This window comes from Corvus cornix, chromosome 2, assembly GCF_000738735.6.
Source record: "Corvus cornix cornix isolate S_Up_H32 chromosome 2, ASM73873v5, whole genome shotgun sequence".
In the NCBI taxonomy this organism is placed as follows: Eukaryota; Metazoa; Chordata; class Aves; order Passeriformes; family Corvidae; genus Corvus; species Corvus cornix.
Window position 1 is genome coordinate 98,383,857 of NC_046333.1, and position 19,913 is coordinate 98,403,769.

The 19,913-nt window shown below is 35.2% G+C and overlaps 1 long non-coding RNA gene across 4 annotated transcripts in view; it reads left to right on the forward strand.

Annotated features, from left to right (window-relative positions):
* Positions 1-19,913, forward strand: part of LOC104687254 — a 191,302-nt gene that overhangs the window by 120,768 nt on the left and 50,621 nt on the right. The window contains exons 3-4 of one of the 4 annotated variants that reach the window (XR_005601534.1): positions 2,145-2,307; positions 11,434-11,465. The exons of 1 other annotated variant lie outside the window; for it this stretch is intronic. This is a non-coding gene — a long non-coding RNA (uncharacterized LOC104687254). Of the gene's footprint in view, positions 1-2,144; positions 2,308-4,284; positions 4,714-11,433; positions 11,466-19,913 lie in introns of those variants that run through there. 2 more of the 4 variants (XR_005601537.1, XR_005601536.1) reach the window with 2 other exon arrangements.

Genomic DNA, 19,913 nt, shown 5'->3' on the forward strand with positions numbered 1-19,913 from the left:
AGTGCTTTGCATTATTGCACAAAATTATAAAGTCTTCTGGCTCTTCTCATTCATCTTCCAAACTCTGATCTTAGGTAATTTATAAACATGTTAAACTGCAGAGACTTCAGTAATAAAAAAACAAGAAGGAAAAAAGAAAGAAAGAAAAGAGAAAATGTGGTCGGTCAGTATCTGTGTCATCTCTCTGTTCTGCATGAGTGCTCAATTTTACAAGTTCTATTTCCTGACCTCAGCTTCGTTAAACTAGAATCTTATTTTCAAGGCCCAGATAAGCTTCTGGTGTGATCCAAATACTTATTAACCTGTAACTCAAACTGGGTTTAGGGACCTGTCTTAACCATTTTCAGTGATTTCTTCTCTAATACCAAAAAAGGGGGAGATCTTAATTTGGAAGTTGGAAGAAAAATGAAGACCCTTAATCATCAGGAGTGTCTAACTTTTAGTCAATTTTTTAAAATTTTTTCTGCTAAATTGTAGGTAAGAAAGAGACTGGGAGCCAAGGAAGTGAATGAGAGAATGAAACAACCATTTCTTTGAGACAGCAGCTATTATTTCTTTGTAGCTAAATTTGATTTTTGTTTCTCATATAGCTAACATAGCTAATATTAGGGCTCTTGATCTTTTTTTCTTTCTGGCAGAGCGTGATGCTTATATGCCAAATGAAGACGAAGTGTTTCAATTTTATCATGAGGTATGCCAGGCAAAGTCAACTCAAAATAAAGGAACAAAATTAAATTCTTCATACATAAAGGTACAATGGAAACATGTTTTTTAATTTGGTGTTCTGGGTAATTCAGAGGCTAAAAAATAACTTTTATAGAACTACTATAAAAAATCTGTTAAATTGCTCAAAGTGGTTTCTGTGCTTCTAAATTACAAAATTTCTGGACCATTTAACCTGGTGTCTGGCATGTTCTCACAGTGTCTCTCAAAGCTGCAGTTAAAGAACTGTAAGTTTTCATACTGGAAACAGTTGTTTCTCTGTAAATCAGAGAGTGATTTAAGACTAAATGCTTCTAAGGATAGTCTGGCTTAATTTATATGGCTTTGGAAGTGTTCCAGCTTAGGCTAAGAAAAGAGTAATATTTCTGATGCTGGTCATTTTGGCTATATAGTGTGTACCATGCTATAAAAATCATCTGCTTAAAGAAGATCTTAACACTTCCAAGCTTATTTCCTGGGTAAAACTACCAAAATAGTTTTAAACATAATAAATCACACTCTCTTTCACCCATTGATATCTGCAATCTACAGCATGTTTAAAGTACAGCATATATGTGAAAATTCTCTCCTCTTCATAGCTAATATAAAAGGCAGTATCATATTAACAGTAGGTTGGTCACATCAAGATTATTTGTTTCTAGGGATATCTGAAAGCACTGAGCATTCTGGGAGATGGAAACATGTATGCAATAAAAGCAGATACGAATGAACATAAATCCCTGGTTGGACTTTTTTTTCTATAATTTGCATCCGAGTTGAATCTAACTGCTTCTTCATGTTTTATGGAAGAGAAAATGTGCTGACATGAATGACAATTCATGGGAATGCAACCTGCCTGACTTGTAGGTCCATGAAAGTGTTGGCTGCCTTCTGTGACTGTAAATTTCACCACTGGCCTCTGATAGAACGCCAGTCTGAGATGGACTGCTCCATCAGTCTTCCCATCAGTTTCTTCTTCAGATGCAGGTTCTATTCACTTTTGTATAAAAGGCTGTTTGTGTAAGGGTTTTGACTTTTCTTGTATGGAATTTCAGACATACCTAAGGGGTATAAATTCAGCTCTTGAACCACTCTTGCGAAAGTCACAAATAATAAATAAATAAGGCTAAAATGCATCCTTTATTCTAGAAAATTGGCAATGAAGCATTAGGTTTAAAATAAGGTGTTTGCATATGTTCTATGTGTCATACTGCCTGCTATTATGGGGATCTGGTATAATTGGTAACAAAACTAATAATTTCCAGCAGTCAAGAAATTGGGTAGGCCTTTTCATAGGCCTTTTGATACTAAATGCATAATGGATTAAGTTTGCCTATGCTTCCTTGTGGTATAAAATTTTTTTAAGTGGGTATAATGTTTGACTGTTTTATTTCTTAGGCTTTGTTTTACAAGTAACAAGCAATGATTTATATTTCTTGCAGTTATTTGCCACATATCAGACAGCAAACAATTTCACTTATCTTTCTTTACATCAGCAAGAAATGGACTAGCCTAAACCAAGGTTTTTTATTGGAATGTGAAAGACAGATGGGAGATGAGGAAGACAAAGTTGGACCTTATCAAGTTTTTTATTGCAAGTCATGAGTAAGTATTGTCTGAATGTTAAAGAAATCACTAAATCAGAATGTAAGCATAGGAGTTTTCCCCTTTTCCGGAGTTAGATCATTAAATAAGAAATCCTCCCTTAATTCTGATCCTCCAATGTATTGTAATCCTTTCAAGACATTAAATATTGCTGGATTAATGGTGGTTAGTGTAAAGCTTTGCTACAAAAACACATTTTTGTTAAGCAGTAGTAATAATTTCCACTTGGAATTCAGATGCAGGTAATTGAAAAGCCAGTATGTACCTTCTAACAGAAAATGTGTGACAATACACTATTTTAAAATTCGCTTTTCTTGTTTCTCAAAGCATTCTATAGCCATCCCCATACTTTTGTACATTATAGTTAAATGATTCATGATTGCAAGATGCTTTACAGAAAAGTATATTGTTCATTTTCCTATTTCCAGAGTCTCCCCATTGTCTTAGTGTACAAAAGTAAAAGATATATAAAGAGTATACAGAAGAAAAAGCTTTTTTTTTTGCTTATTTTTGCAAAAGTAAAACTTGCTTTTGCTATTCCCTGTTTATTTACCACTGGTTCAGTTTACCATTCTTGCTTTCATCTTTCAACTTTTAGCCTGCAGACCCAATTTTCTGTTGTTGTCTCTCATTTTTCCCTTTCCTGTGAGCACTGACAATTTGTAGTCAAAATTAGGAATTAAAAAATTTGCAGTGTATCTGTTTCAGTTTTCCTGAGTATGTGATTAATTTGATTTGACATTCAGTTCAACATTTACTTCCCACACATTCTATTTCAATATTATTTTCAGTCTTTTTTTGCAAAATTAAACCTAAAACTTATCTTTTACCCCAAATTACTATTTTTTATCATTCAGATGCAAGGGATAAATATTATAATGCAAAGATATTTTTCGCATTTTCTGACTAATCAAGAGTCAATATAAAGTGAAAATAGCAAATTAATTATTTTTTGTTACAAATCTGTTTGAGAAAAATACTTTAAAACACAAGAAAAAATGTAGTCTTGGATTTAAGTTTTGGGTTCATGTGGGTAGATTTTGATAACACTGAGAGTGGCAGGTGTGGCTTCTGTGAAAAGACACCAGAAGCTGCCCACATGTTGGGCAGAATCAATTCCAGCTGGCTCCTAGAAGCATGCCTTGCTGGCCAAAGTTGAGTCTCTCAGCGACACTGATAGCATCTCTGTGATAATATATCTAAGATGGGGTAAAAAATGCCTGTACAAAACAGCTGGGAGTGAGAATATGTGAGAGAAGCAGCCCTAGAGACACCAAGGTCAGTGAAGAAGGAGGGGGAGGAGGTGCACAGATTCCCTTACAGTGGGGGGCTCAGGCCGTCGTGAGGAAGGCTGTCCCCCTGCAGCCCATGCAGGGCCAAGGTGAAGCAGATACCCCCACCTGCAGTACCTGCAGGACCCTACACTGGGTCAGTCTGTTCCTGTAGGATTGTACCCCGTGGAAAGGACCCATTCTGGAGCAGTTCTTGAAGAACTGCAGCCTGAGTGTGATGAGGAAGAAGAGTCATAGATGCATTGTTAGGAACTCACAACCCCTGTTCCCATTCCCCAGCACTGCTCAGGAGGTAGAAGAGTCAGAGTGAAGCTGAGCTTGGAAAGAAGGGAGGGGTGGGGAAAAGGTGCTTTTAATTTAGTTTTACTTCTCACCACCCTATTTTTTGCAATTACTTGAAATAAAATACATTACTATCCCTAACTCAAGTCTGTTCTGTCCTTGATGGCATTTGGTAAGTCGTCTCCCTGTCCTTATCTTCATCCACAAGCTTTTAATGATACTTTTTTCCTCTGCCCTTTTGATGGATGGGGACAGGTAAAACATCTGTGTAGGCACCTGGCATCCAGCCAAGGTCAATACAGCCCATATATGAAAATAGATATAAGCAATGCCTTCAACTTTAAGGACCCTTAGGAAATTTAGAAGAACTCTCTCTCAATCTCTCTCTCTCTCTAATTTCCAGGTGAAAACCTTTCTAGCAGAAATCTCTTAACTGAAGTTTTCATTGTAAGAAAATAAATTACAATGGAAAATATTGTAAGTTTCTCAATCTTTCTAGCACAGAGGAATAAAAAATTAAGTTGATGATTTAAGAAGCTTGTTTTCCTACAGTATCTAAGCTAGGTATGTAATTTTAGATTCCATAAAAGCTCCTCTTCCAGGTGCTCATTAATGTATGAAGCTGTAACTGAGTGTCCCTGATTGTGCTTATTTCAAGACAAGAGTCAGTGGAACATAGGAGTTAAATATTCGCATGTTACTGGAAAAATCCTTTAAAAACTTTGTAGCCTGATGTATGTGTTTTAGGTTTGCTGATAAATTTTGTTCAGTTCCATGACTTATCTGCAACTCTTTTTTTTTTCTTAATCTGATTATTTTCTTTAAAAGTTTTGCAGTCAGTGTTCAATACTGAGACAATGTTAGGATTTAACATAATCTGATCTCTGTGACAGCACATTCATTAAGCTGGTTTCCACATAACACACAGAATTGTTGAATAGTGTGGTCATAATTATGTGGAAAAGATGATTCATACCCTGAGAGGTAAGAACATTTACTTACAGGAATAAAATCACACTAAAAAACTACAACAACATATAAATGCCCCACCCAATAAATATCTGTTAAATCTGCAGTTTTTAAACTTACAAGAATGTTTGCTCCTAATTTTCCTCTAGCGATTGATTGCAAATAACTTTCTGCATTTTTAGTTATTTCTTGAATGACTCTTCATATATTCCTACAAATCTAGAAAAAATTACTGTGCTTCTCAAACATAGTATCATCCTATACTGGTCCACTATAGAAAAGTGCATTTTTGGAACAATATGATGGAAGGAATACAAGGCCTTCTTGTGGTGATCTCTTTATCCATTGCTTTCCCTATTCTGCATTGTTCTCCCCCCCCCCCCCCGTTTCCCTGCCCCTAGTTCTGGCCACTCCCTCGGGCTCTTCCTATTGGTTCCTGTACCCCAACCCTGCCCAGGTACCGCCCCTGAGCCCCTGAGAAAACCCCCCCTGCGCCGGGATCACAGGGTCTCTCTGCCTCTGGGAGATCATGGGGACGAGATGTGATTAAAGTCCTCTCAAACCCTCATGGGAGGCCCTTCTCTGCCTGCTTTGCCATCACTGGTTGTAGCGCTGCTAGCTGCCGGAGCAAGAACCGCGGGGCCGTCCGAAATGGACTACGGGAGTGCAACCATGGTCGCACTGCCCTAAGCAGCCCCGCTGAGCTCACAGGAAAGCTGCAGCCTGCTAAGCTAAATCTTGCGACTACAACACTTCCTGAAATTTCTACTGTAACCTGTTGTAACAGTGTTGGACAAGATGGACAGAATGGTAACTAGAGGGAAACACAAGCAGCAACTCTGCAAGAGTACAACAGAACAACAGACATGTCTTACTGTGTCAGATAATCCATTTGTCGATCTTCAACATTTGCAATAGGAAAAACAAAGCTGGAAGATACTTTTTGCCAAGCCCTTTCTCTGGCTCATTCCCATTATACACTCCTATTATCAACAAATGTTGTTACAGAAATATTAGAGGATACACCCCTGAAGATGAAAAATTATAATTTATTATAATTATTTTGTTTATTGAAAATGGTAACAAAATTACTTTTTAAAACTTATGTAAAAGCTCTTTTATCCCTAGGTCCAGAAACTGCTTTTAACAAAGTAGAACAAGACTGGTCCTTTTGTGGGGTGTATCTCGTCAAACACCAGTTAAACAACCATGATATAATGCACAACATAGTAACATTGTCAGACAGCTAAAAAGGAACTGGACAGAAATTGAAATAAACATTCCCAGCCCATATTTCACTCAATCAAGTTCAGACTATCAGACTGATCCTGTAACGCGCATTAGCAAATCACAGTTTTCTCAGATATATTTTTTTCTGTTTGTAATTTGTTCATGAATCACTGACATGGCATCTTTCCTTCTGAGCTGTGATTGTTACATTAAAACAGGCAATACTTTTCATATGTATGCCTAAGTCGTATCCACATTTAATTTCTATTACATTTTGTCAGTATAATAAATGTCCCTGATGTTTACAGAAAACTAATCCTGAAGATCTTCATGTATATTGGAGTCAATGGAAAGATGATTTTTGAAGGAAGGAACAGTGATTTAGCAATAGTTCTAACTGAGAAGATACCCAGTAAGGTTTTCTCAGAAGAAGAAAATAATTTAGAAGCTTTTACTCCATAGAATAAATAAAAATGTCAGACTTAGATGTCAGAATAAATTATTGGCCAAAGCAGACACAGATCCAAACATATAACCTAGTAGGAACAGAAAAACAGGACTATTTATTTTTTAAAATATGTTTATTCACTTACTTAAGTATGCCATTTACTATAGTTCTGTTATTGCCTTCCTGCATGGTTACTAGCAGTTTTTCAAATTAATGTTATCTGTGAAATTTTCAAAGCAAATATGTTGGATAAGCCTTCAATTCCTGCTGAGCACAGACCAACTAATGTGACATTGCCTGGAGGTAAAAGCATCATTGTTCTGCATGCTTTCGGATATGGCTCTGCTTTCTTTATTTAATCCAAGGTCATTATTTTCAAACCACAGCATGTTCTCATGAAGATCAAATATTTTCCCAAGAAGGAATAATGGCAGCATGGTATACTAGAAATTTAAAAGTTAAAAGTCATATAAAACATTGATCAAAGGAGAGAAATGTTGTCAAAAGAGGAAATTATATTTTTATTTAAAAGATTGAGCTGTTTACACAGGGGAACAGATAATGGTGAGATACATTTTAGAACTAGGGAAAAATTATTTGTTTCTTTAGTATCAAAAAAGATTTCATTTTTCTGTTGCTGTTTGCTTTTCTTTAGTTTGCATGCCACGCCCTATTCTTCTCTCCCAGGAAAAGACATTTAAATGGTTTATGCTGAAACATCTCGATGTTGGAAGATAAGCTTGATGCTTAATATATAAATATTTGTATCAGTATTATTCTGAGGTTAAAAATTTAGGTTATGTTGTTGGATAAAATGCCAGTTCCTTAGCAAATAATTGCTGCAAAATAGAAGGCTGAAAATAAAATATAAGTACATCGTGTTCCCTGTTTTATGCTAACATATTTATCCATTTCTTAACTGATCTTGAGAAAAAGAAAATGAATTTTCATTCTGAATGATGAGTACTCTTCAGAAGAGTAAAAGATTATAAGAAGGAAAGTGGGTGTTAAGTGAAGTAGGATGAAATGAGCACACGAAGACTGAAGGTAAATAAGGAGTTTTACAGGAATCTAAAAAAGGCATTGGGAGATCAAATGCAAATATTTCCTGTCCTTCTGAGACAGGGAACTGTCCTGATTTTGTCATCCTGTAATTACTATGTAATTTCAAGTACTTGCTTACACCAGTGTGTAACACATTCCAATATTTCCATTACCGATGCTGTGGTGATTTGTTAATGATTACTTAGTTCAGACCTGCAGATTCCTGCATCAGCCTTGTTGGATAAAATACAACCATAGAAATAAACAATGAATAATGGCTTATTTCTGAACTTGTGTGCTGGTTTACCTCGAGTTTTGCTGTAAACCTTGCATAGGTCACCGAGCTATGAATATCTATGTTCGACCATCTGAGAGCCTCCTGTATTACTCAATTCACCCACAAAAGTCTGAAAATCAAACCAGTGATACTGCTCTAGTTTTGAATCCTCTGTATCCATCCAGATAAGCACATCAGAGATAGTTTAGATGCATTTGGTGTGGGTTTAATGCCTATGTGCATCCTTGGTCACCTGTAACAATGCCATCTCTTCAATCTACCTTAAAATCCTTTGTGGTAATATGATCAAAGACTATGCACTGATAATATATGCACAGACTCTTAAAGCCATCTAAAGGTCACAGCTATGCCAGCAGATAAGGCCTAAGTCAAAGATTCAAATACATTTTTCATACATGCATTTCTCAATGCAAACATTTCTAATAATGATCATCCCAATTAAAAGTGTATGCATCTAATTGAGGCTCCAAAAGAGCTTTTCTGTGTGAAGTGTTTTCACATGCCTTTTTTCTTCTTGTCCCAAAGCACATATGTTCAAAGAGATTTAGCAGGTGAAAGAGTGGGGGTTTGGTGGGTTTTTTTAAAGAATAAAATATTAAACATAAAATATCAGCATCACAGTGGTGTAAAATGTGATTATTCCATTTTTGCTTTGCAACATTTTGCTCTTGTGAACTAAAAATGCTAGGAAAACATTATCATATTGAATATTTTAATTTTTAATTTTTCATCTAATTATGAAGTAGAAGAGATTTTTTTTTTAATATTCCTTTGGCATTAAGGAGTATTTGGCATAATTACATTCCTAGTAGCTTCCAAGAATCTACTCTTTTGTGGCAAATAATGGAATGCAGGAAGGTAATTTCTGTCAGATGCCTGTTCTTTTGAAATAGTGATTTTGGTCACCCTGGAATCTAATTTGAACCATTCTGAAATTACAATTATGGTGAACAGTATTAGGATTTTTTGATTCCTGACACTAATGCTGTTATCTTTATGGACTCTCTTGTCTAATCTAAAATACTTCAGTGTTAGGAATACAATTAAATATAAATATCACTGTATTTGAGTAATTACCTATTTAATTTTTTTAAAAAATGGCACCAAATCCTATTATGAACCACCAAGTGCATTATAAATTATCCTTATTTTTTCTTCCTTTTTAATAGTTATTGAAATGAGATGATGCTGGCGGGGGTTAAACTAGCAAATTCCCAGGGTTGAAGCAGTATTACTAATGTCTTGAATCATAAATGTTAAATTACTTGATATAAATTGACAAGAAAGTCGATTAATGCATTAATTACCAATACTGTGAATCTTAATTAAGTGATCTAGAATTAAATTTGTACTGTAGCAAACCACTTGCATTACAAATAAAGAACCAATGTATACATAGAGATAAGTAACTCTGAGGAGAAAAAACATGGAGCTGCACATCTTCTCATTTTAAAATCAAGAGAAAATTAAACCTTTGTAGATATTCCTTCAATGAGTAAGAAATTGTACTGTGAGAAACATTAATCTGTAAATCAATTTCTATAATAAGAAAATAAGAAATTATGCAGGAATTAACAGGATAGCTGTCAGATCAAAGGTTCTGTCTGACTCTGAAAGAGGACAAATTCCACCGATTCTAACAATTTTTTTCAGACTCCAGTATTTTCAGAACTCCATCTGATTTCCATATTTTTCCTCATGAATGATCTGTATCCTTATCTTATAGGAAAACTTAGAGTAAAATTACCATGAGCTATATATGTTCCCTTGAGCACTGGTTTCCCAGTCATACACTTACTTTATTCCTAAATTGGTAGGAAGGTATCTCAGAGGTAACTATGTTCCTAAAGTATCAATTAATCACAGAATTAATCAATTAGCATACAGAAAGAGGAGAAGGGGAATAGAGGCTTCAAATTATCAGGAGACAGAGAGTATAGGATTCATATATATCTTTATCGTTAAAGTTATGAAAACAGATATTCGGCAGGTCCTTGGTTCTAAATGGCTTCTGAGGAACAGAAACCATGAATGAATGAACTGGAGAAGCAAAAAAGGAAAAGAGCATGGCAGTGAATATGCATGAAAATGCAATAGGAGAAAAAGGGAAAAGAGTTTGAGAGGTAGAGAAGCAAAAGGGGGAGGAAAAGATCCTTGTGTTAGAGAAAGGAGAAAGAGCTGTGAAGGCAATCATACAAGAGAAACTAAAGTTGACATTAGGAAGTTCTACTAAGAATAAAATACACATCTTGTAACTAGAATAACAATAAACCACCGAAAAACTCAGTGCCAGTGAAAAACAGCATAGTTAACATACACGGATGTGGTTATGGATGAGATGCCATTCTTTTCAAGTATGATATGAAGATAGATTAGCATTTAATACGAACAAGTATGATGAAGCTCTGAATTTCTTTTAAACAATTATAAAACCTGTGACTAGCACTGGCTGGAGCACATCCTGCCTTTTGCCATGCTGTCTTACAGGCTGGCTGCTGTACTGGAGTTATCCATGCTGGCTGCCTTATGCCTGTGTGGAGACAGGACATGCCTTACATCAAACTCAGTATTGAGCTTGCATGTCATTAATTATTTTTCCTTTACCACCCTACCTTTTTTTTCCTTATGTTTTCCCTTTGTACTACAAATCATTAAAAACATTGGCTGGAACAACACTCAGTTTAACAGGAACTGAGAATTTACTCAAGCAAATCTCTTAATTCATTTCTCTTAGCTATACCAGATTATACACTATAATAATTCTGGGACAGATTTCCAAAGGTGTTTGTGTATTTGATTTCCATTCAAATAGTTAAATCTATAGAATTTAAGTATCAAAATATTTTTCAAAATGTATTCTTTGTTCATATTTTATAAGATTCCAATTTACCTTCCCCCCTCCATACAACCGGCTGTCCCTGCCCCACAGAAAAATCTACAAAATTAAACCAAAAAACAAACAAAAAACAGTGATTCACATATGTTGAGCTCTTGAGAAGCAAGAAATCTAGGTCCAATAAAATAATCATAAAATCAAGAAAGTATTTCCTATTTCCTTCATACAAGAAGATCAATATTCATCATATGTTTGCATAAAGTCAAATGCCTTATTAATTTTTTCTTTACTCATACATGTATGTTTCTATTTAGCTTTCTTCATCTCACTCATAGGGATAAACAGTAGGAAAAAAGTGACCTTGCTCTTGCAAACACACAGTAGGGGAGGCCTTGTGTTTTCAGCTGTTTGATAGATGAAAGATGATCTAGGGTGAAAAACCTTTTAATATTTCCTTGTGGTGACAAGAATTTATTCTGGGCTCTGTGGCTTAACTCCGTCTATGAGACAGTCAGATGCCAGAGTTTCTGAACAGCCCAACTTTGACTTGACAGTATCTAGATTTACACTTCTTTTATGTAATTTTAAAGTATATTATTGAAAATGCTTAAAAACTTTGAAGTAGAAATTTTGAAACGTCAGATTTTTTTAATTACTGAACAATGCCATTCTTAGCACCATCATACTTTAGAGGCACAACAATGTTGATTTTTCTGTCATTTAATAGGACTGGGATGAAATTTTGAAATTCTGCCTGACAACAGGAAAAAAAAGGATGGAGACAAGAGAAGAGAAAAAAAAGAAAAGAAAAAATAAAAGAAAGGAAAAAAGAAAAAAGAAAAGAAAAGAAAAGAAAAGAAAAGAAAAGAAAAGAAAAGAAAAGAAAAGAAAAGAAAAGAAAAGAAAAGAAAAAACAGAGGAAAGAAAATTGTTTTGTGCTTTATAATTTTCAGCCTCTACACAGGCAGCTGAAACATACAAGAAAGAATTATATCAACAGATGTTTAAAAATACAGTATTATCAGTATGTCCAGAAGTATGTGTTATTATCATGTTGAGAATATAAATATATAAATCCTCCAAACGCTTCTATGCCTTTTGAATTCCCTATTGTGTTCTTGAAGACAGTGACCCAATTTATTAGGGGTTCTTCACCTCATTTTAATTTCAGAACACTCAATTAAAATTTGTAATTATCATCTTGACTGTCATAACTTTGATAACTTTGGAACAAGGAGTACAATTCACATCAAAAGGGATGAAATGCTGAGGTTTTCTTTTTTTTTCCTCCCCCTGCCCTTTGCTGTTGTGTGGTTTGAGTTCAGCAGTGAATGATTTTGAAATTTCTCAAGCATATAAAGGCATTATAAACAATGAACAAAAGAAAGGTCATTCCTTGTGGTTTCTGCTGATTTTTATTCATACAGTAACAAAAACAATTAGAGGCCTGCTGAGAAATATAAAACTATATCAAGGGGCACACCTTGAGGCATTATGAATCTAATGAGTAAAGCAAGTAATCACCACCATTTTAATGTTTCAGCTCTAACAGGATCTTAGTGTGTGCTTGTTAATCAAATGAATTCTGAGACAACACCTTTTTGGGTGAAAAATGTTGGGGAACTGTCATGCTGTTAAAACACCTTAATAAGCAGGGTATCACTCTAAAAAGCTCCGGCTCCTGCAGTAAGGACTGCTCCCTCTGTCTCTTCCTCTTCTGTGCCTACCCCCACTCTTTCCACCAAGTCTGTGTTTTGCATGTGTGCAGTAGCAGATATGATCAATACTTCAGGCAAAACAAAATCTAAGTGTGCATCTGAGAGGGAAGACTGAAGGTTGCATCTGTTCAGTCCTATACCTAATAGTGGGGAAGCTTTACCTCACTGCCTAGCTCTGAACTAGAGCTAAGATGTGCTGCCAAAGACATCTTTTGTTTGTTTGTTTGGTGTTTTTTGCTTTGATGAATATGAAATGGAATTAAGACAAACCAGAGTTTGATGGAGGCTCTCAGGAATATGAGATATGAAGCTATCTGCTACTAATTTGCCTCCAACCAAATGCTGCCTCTTCCATTTAACAGATACCCAATCCCACTCATGATTAAAAGCTTTGCCATAGAGTTGAGACTCTTTCTAGTTTTATTGAGACATGTTAAAATTCAATTTGTATTCAGTAATGAATAAAATACCAAGGATTATAAACAAGCCATTTCAAGCCCCTTTATTCCATTTTCTGAAGCTTCTAGGCTTTGAGAAAAAAAATCACAAAAAGACAATGAATTCAAGAGAGATAAATAATGAAAAAAAATCAAATTATTTTTCATTCTGCCACTATTCAGAACTATATTTTTTTTTTTTTAATGAATGAAAGAAAAGTCAGTAATTGAGATAAGAATGTACCACACATTATAAGAGTTTTGCAGCAGTTTAGGTAACCAATACTATGTGGGCAAATATGGGCTAATTTACTACTTTCTTGAATAATTTTCTTCTGACTTTTTCTATTGGATAGTCTATTTTCCTTTCATTTTTAAACATGGATATAATGTATTAAAAGGATATTTAGACTATTTTGAAATACTAATGTTGATTTTCCTGTTTTTTTATTGGTGGTTTCCCATATCAACCCAATATGCCAGTTATGTGACAGTATGAACAGTATCAAATGATACTTAGGCAGGTGAAGAAGTGAAGCAGCAGTAGAAGTTTGAACCCTTGCTGACTAGATGACTCAGAGTCTATTCCAGTTCTCTCTATAAGAGAATGGATCCCTGTTCTTATATTTCAATGTTCATAATATAATTTTTTCTTTCATTAACTGCACATGGATGCAATCAGATACCACCTTCAATTACGTCTATGGAAGAATTTCTCTGCTCGGACAAAGTTTGCGCTTTCAAAAGTGAACCGTCAGATTGACACAAAGCATTTGACTTCTTCACTTTATGGCACCTACTTAGTGCAATTAGTTGAACTGAGTTTAGCTCACTCTGTAACATTCCCTGAGAATTAGGAATCTAAGGACAGTATTACTCAGTTCAGGACTCCCTTTTATCCCATTATCCACTGAGTCCTTCATTTATTTCCTTTCTTTCTTGAGTTATTGTGTACCCAGATTTCTCACTTTCTATGGGAAATTTCTAATTATCTTATTAAGCATTTCATGAAGTAACACAGAGAAAGGTACTCTGTGGTGTGCTGGTTTTATTTGTAGCAGATGTCTCCATCTACATTTCAAGGTTGTTCCACTTAGCATTGGGAAATTAAATAAAGCGTCATGGATATGAGAAGGTTAGGAAAAAAAAGCTGTGTAATCCAGAAAGTGGGATACTCACCTGAGTATGAAGGAAACTTTATTGCTTTGATATAATAATCTTTTCACCATTATACAGTGCATACATCAAGGCCAGAAGCTGTAAATAATTGTCTGCACAATCTTTCTCATTTGGATTGAAAATACCACTCTTTGCAGATTCTGACATCTAAGGCAAAGGGAAGAGAATTTTCTACAAAAAGATAAACATCAAAATAAGAAATTGAAAAATAATGTTTCATGTATTCCAAGTGAACACACTTTTTTCTCAACTCTGGAGCTGAAAGAGGGGACCTATTTTGAACAACATAAATGATTAGGCATATTCCAAAAATTCCCATCAGTGCCATCCCAGGAAATTAAAAAGAAAAATCCAACAGGATGTAATCATAAGGCACATATAAGTGCTTCAAAAGGAACTGCCTCCAGTGACACAGGAAGATGGTGAAGCCTGATGATCAGTGATGAGAGAGAATAGCTGGTAGCTAGAATGAGGAAAGCACAGCAAGAGAAAAGTCAGACAGAAAAAGAGAGAGAAGCTTAATGAAGGTATGAAATGTAAAGGATGAACATTTTGGCAAGTCAGAGAGATGAAGTAAAGCATCAGGGCAAAAGAAGTGAAAGTGATCAAATGGATCATTTAACAAAGAAGCCAAAGAAAAGTGAGGGATGCTGAAGGAAGCAGAGAGATTGAAGATGAAATTAGAGAGGAAAGCTGAAATGTAGTGAGATGATTGGCAGGGACAGGACATGGCAACAGCTCTAAAGAAGAGAGAAGACTTCCTGCAAGTGCTGAAAATGAAAGGAGAATTGAGGGGGTTTGCAGGAAATGATGAGGGGAGTGTCCCAGTACCAACAACCTGATCTGGTCTACAGTGGGTAGGTGAAATGAAAAGATAAAATATTCCAGGTTTCCATAAATCAGAGGATTGTATGTTAGTAAAAGTGCTGTCAATGACAGTATTTCTGTTCAATTTTATTTTATATTTTATTTTGAGGATGGAGGAAATGTCTCAGAGAAAGGGAAAGGATAACAATAGAAATGGCCATAGAAATGACAAACCAGCTCATGCGTAGTGCAGGTTCTGAGGATAGAAAAGTGTGATGGGAATAATAGGCATGCAGGATGGCACTTGTAAAGGAATAAAATGTCAGAGAGCTGGTTGAAAAACACTGGGTGAGGGAATCTGGATTTGTACTTGTTTGAAAAGGAGAACAGAAAAAACTAAGTATCTTGAGTCTGTACAAATATAAAGGTGATGGGTATAGTACTACAGTGTGAGAAGATTACATGGTATACTTATTCTGAACATAGATGTGGATAAGGTGAAAGATGTACAAAAGTGCTGTGGAATAGGTAGACATTACTGCAGCATCCATGAGCCATCAAAAGCTTTAATGGAAAACAAAAAGATGACAGTTTATTTTTTTCCATGCTTCTGAAATGGGATTATTCTGGATCTCACCCACTGTGCTCAAAGAAGCAAAAGTGACTGGTTGTCCAACAACTGAGAAGGCATGGATGTTTTCTTAAGGCATATTAAACTTGCAAAATTAGTTGCAATGTTGAATGAGGTTGCCTTAGTTGTATGTCAGATGAATGAGGTTTCTGGATTCTAAAGCTGTTCTGACTGACTTAATTGTCGAGGTTAAAAACCTTCTTGTCTATGCGATTCTTTGCACTGAAGAGGTACCAAAGCAGCAGACATCATTGGGTAGGCATTTAGATGTGTCCTTTAATGAAATCTAAAAGCTTTCCATCTCAGTTTGATCTACTTCCACATATTTTACCTGTGCTCAGTATTTCAAGTGTGCCAACACTTTGCCCTGTAACTGAAAGATGGATGTTTCCACTAAAAAGTTACATTCAAATACTGGCAATACAAAGCTCATATTTTTAACTGAACAATCAGGATTACAGATTGTCATGACTTTTCAGAAAGCTGGACATGTTATTAAAAATAACCAGAACTATACTAAATTGTCCCCAATCTGATTTACTATAGCAGGTGGACTAGATAAACTCAAGAGGTCCTTTCCAGCCAAATTGTGATTCTATAGTTCTCAGGTATTGCTGTGAAAGAACACTTTGATTTGTGTGTGCAGAATAATCAGGCAACCCTTGAGTTTATTCTTAATAAGACATGATTTTCAGAGAAGAACTCTAGTTGATACATGTTTGAAGGATATAATTCAGATTCTGGACTTCAGATTTACGTAAAGAGTCAAGTTCTCTTCTTGTACCGAAGATGCAATCATTATGTTTACCCAGCATAAAACTCCCTGTATGGCAAATCAATGTGTTGTTCTATTGAATAAGTGCTGGATTCGGGATCTAAATGTCATCTAGTTAATAACATCTTTTCCCTCCTATACAATAGCAATTTTATTTTTAAATCTTAAGTTTATAAAGTGCATGCTTGGTTATGGACACATCACAGTAGGATGGCAACACTATTTTCTGCAGACATTTCTGTCATCCATAAATAGAGGACTATTGCATCACACTACTTATTCTTGACTGTCACTTATTCCTATAAAACAACGTCAAAAGGACAAAAGCAAACTCTGAAGGTGTTGCAGAACTGTAGTACAGGGATTGAGCTCCATCTTGTGGAATAAAGAGAAGATTACAGCAGATTCCATTTTCTCCTTCAGAGAAATGATTGTGAAAGGCATAATTTAATTAATTTCCTGTTGAAAGTTTTCCTTGTTGAAGTTCTGAAAAGATAGGGAAAAAATTATCACGACATACATCACATTAATAAGATACATTAGTGTTAAAATTGTTGAGAGATAGAGCCATGGGACGTAATGTTTTGGTGAATATTTTCTTTAATACAGGAGATGACAGAAGCATTGTCAATTGAACTGTTAATATTTTTAAATATACACATAAATATTGGATTTTAGCACTCAGGCTTTTAGGTCCTTTAATAATTCACTTTACCTACTTGCTGAAAAAAAAAATAAAATGTCACCTTCCAGTTATACTGTAGATGCATTGCACAACACATGAAAATAAATGAATGTATTCTCAGATGAGCATACAGATACTCCTATAATAAGATTTTAGTAATCTGTTCAATTAAACTTTTCTGTTGAAGAATGTTAATGTTAGTATTAATGGCAGCTGAGGGAGAAAAATAAAGTCATTATGTGTTTATGGCACACAGTGTTAAACATAAAAAATGTTTTTGAGACTGAAGAAGATCCTCTTTGACTTTGAAAGAAATCCCACTGAAAGACATTCAATGCTGTATTCTAAGTGCAGAATTTCTGCATATATAATCACTCATGCATACACATATACGACAGGAAAATTTAGACTGTATATTTTGTGCAGCTGTAAAGATAAGACCATCTGACATTGGGTTTTCTTAATTGGGCTAATCCAAAAGAAAAGGTCGGGGGGGGGGTAATTTTTTTTAAAATCAGTCCACTAATATATAGGTATCAACACTGCACAAAAGTACTTTGCCAGTGTTTATATAAAGTGTCAAGCATACAAGTTTGTATGAGTCGTAGGGACTCAAACAAAATCTCTGTCTCTTTCCAGCTAAATACGTTTCCAAACCTGGCTTTTAAAATTATGTGCCAATTGAACTTTCAGAAAATCTCTCTCTGTGATTGTAACTTTAATTTTTACTGCTTCCTTTGAGAGCATTTAGGAATTTCAGTGAAACAAATGTTCCCAAAATTCTTACCTAGGTTCCAGATTTGTTCTTGTTTATGTTACATTTCTAAAATAAGGGCTGTCTTGCAGGTCATTGGGTGTCACTTGGGCTCATCACTTTTCATAGATTCATAGAATCATTAAGATGTGAAAGACTTCCAGATAATCAAGGCCAGCCTTTGACCTCATAGCACCATAGCCACTAAAATATTATGAAGTGCCACATCCACTGTTTTTTTAAACACTTGCAGGGATGGTGACTCCACCATTTCTCTGGGAGCCTGTTTCAATGTTTTATCACTCTTTCAGTGAAGAAATTCTTCCCAATACCCAACCTAAACCTCCTTCGGTGCAACTTGATGCCATTTCCCTTTGTAGCTCCCTAAGAAAAAAGCCACCACCACCTCACTACAGCCTCCTGGCAGGTATTTGTACAGAGCAATGTCTCTCTCCCCGGAGCCTCCTTTCTCCAGATTGAACGACCCCAGCTCCCTCAGCGACTCCTCATAGGCCTATGTTCCAGAACCTTCACCAGCCTTGTTGGTTTTCTCTGCAACTCTGTGATTCTGTGCCAAAGGACATAGATGTAACTTTGCAGTGTGTGTGAGAAGAGAATAAAGTAAAATAAAACTAAAATAAAATAAAGTAAAATAAAACTAAACTAAACTAAACTAAACTAAAATAAAACAGAATCCTAAGCCAAAAACTTGTAACTTCTTTTCTCCTCCTCTCTCTTTCCTTTATCTATGTGAGATAAGTGAAGACTGGCCAGTTTTGCAATTTTTGATAGAAGTGGTATCAGTCTCAAAAGGATTGCCAGCTTTACTGAAGACATGGTGAGAGTTTGGGAAATTTTTTTTTGTCCACAAATCTGCTTTGTGTATACTCCTTAAGTGAATAAAGAATAACAAAATACTACTACTACTACTACTACTACTACTCCTAATAATAATAATAACAATTATCATTAAAGGAAACAATAAAAATTTGTACTAACAAAAGTTTCCCTTCAGGAACACTATTTATTTCATTCTTGCTGTGTAAATGCAAACTCTTCTCAACATCTTTGGAACAATTTACTTTTATAACACTTCCTTATGCAAGTATTAAAATTGATGCCTTTTTTATTTTTTGCCAAATTACCTCATGATATTCTGTCTGTGCTCTTAAAACCTCAAAGTGTCTCAAAGAGATTGCCTAAGGGGTAGATGAAACTTATAGGAAAACTGGTACCTGCCTCCCCAATTAAGTAGAAAATCTGTTATAGAGCTGGAGAGGACTGATGTTTGCAAACAACAGGTTTTTTTAAATGCAAGGGATTTTGCAATAAGTATATATGCTAAATGATAATCAAGTTTAGATTGACTTCTATTTTTCTGTATGTCCTTTAGAATTACCAAAATATGGGTAGGGATCTAATATTGATACCCAAATGAGACTGACAAAGACTCTCTAACAGTTTAGAGTTAGAAAGTGTACGTTGATTCCAGTGCCGGGCAGCTGTGCAGGATAATTCCCTGATACGCAGTGAGAAGATATAAGCAGATACAGAGCCTATTTATCGACAAAAGTTATGAATATCCAAAATAAAAATGCCTATTTATAACATTAACACCTCCCATTCTCTGCTTCATATGGAAATTAGCTTAAATGTCATTAAGCATGTGTAGTATGTTCTCTGAATTTATTCGATGGTCTTTTTATTAGGGGAGTGGGCTCATAAAATGAAGCATAAGTAGTCATCCTCCGTTTGACCTTTCTGCCTTCCTGGGTTTTGACAATACGATTACTTTTGGTGACCTTCCAGTCCTTCTTTGCGTGACTTTTGGATTGGTTCTCAGATGGGGAGGAACTTGACAATCGTTTAGTTCCCTAGACCTACTTATCAATGTTTCTGTTTCTCATTCTAAGCACAGCTGAACAAACATAAAAGTGACAGGTAATCAGTTATTTAGTAATCAGTTACTCGCGTCTTGAAAACTCATTTCAGGTCCAGCTCTTCTTAACTAACTATTAACCTTTAATTGATTCTAGCCAAGCCTAAACTCACTTCTATTTTAACTAAATTCAGCGCAGCTAACCTTCTAACTAAATCTTTCTTTTTTTTTAAAATTCTGTGTTTCACTTTATTAGACAAGTTTTGCCAAAATTTTTACAAAATTTTATGATCATTTTCTACATTCTTTAATCTTTTTCCCAGATCATGTGAATAATAATAT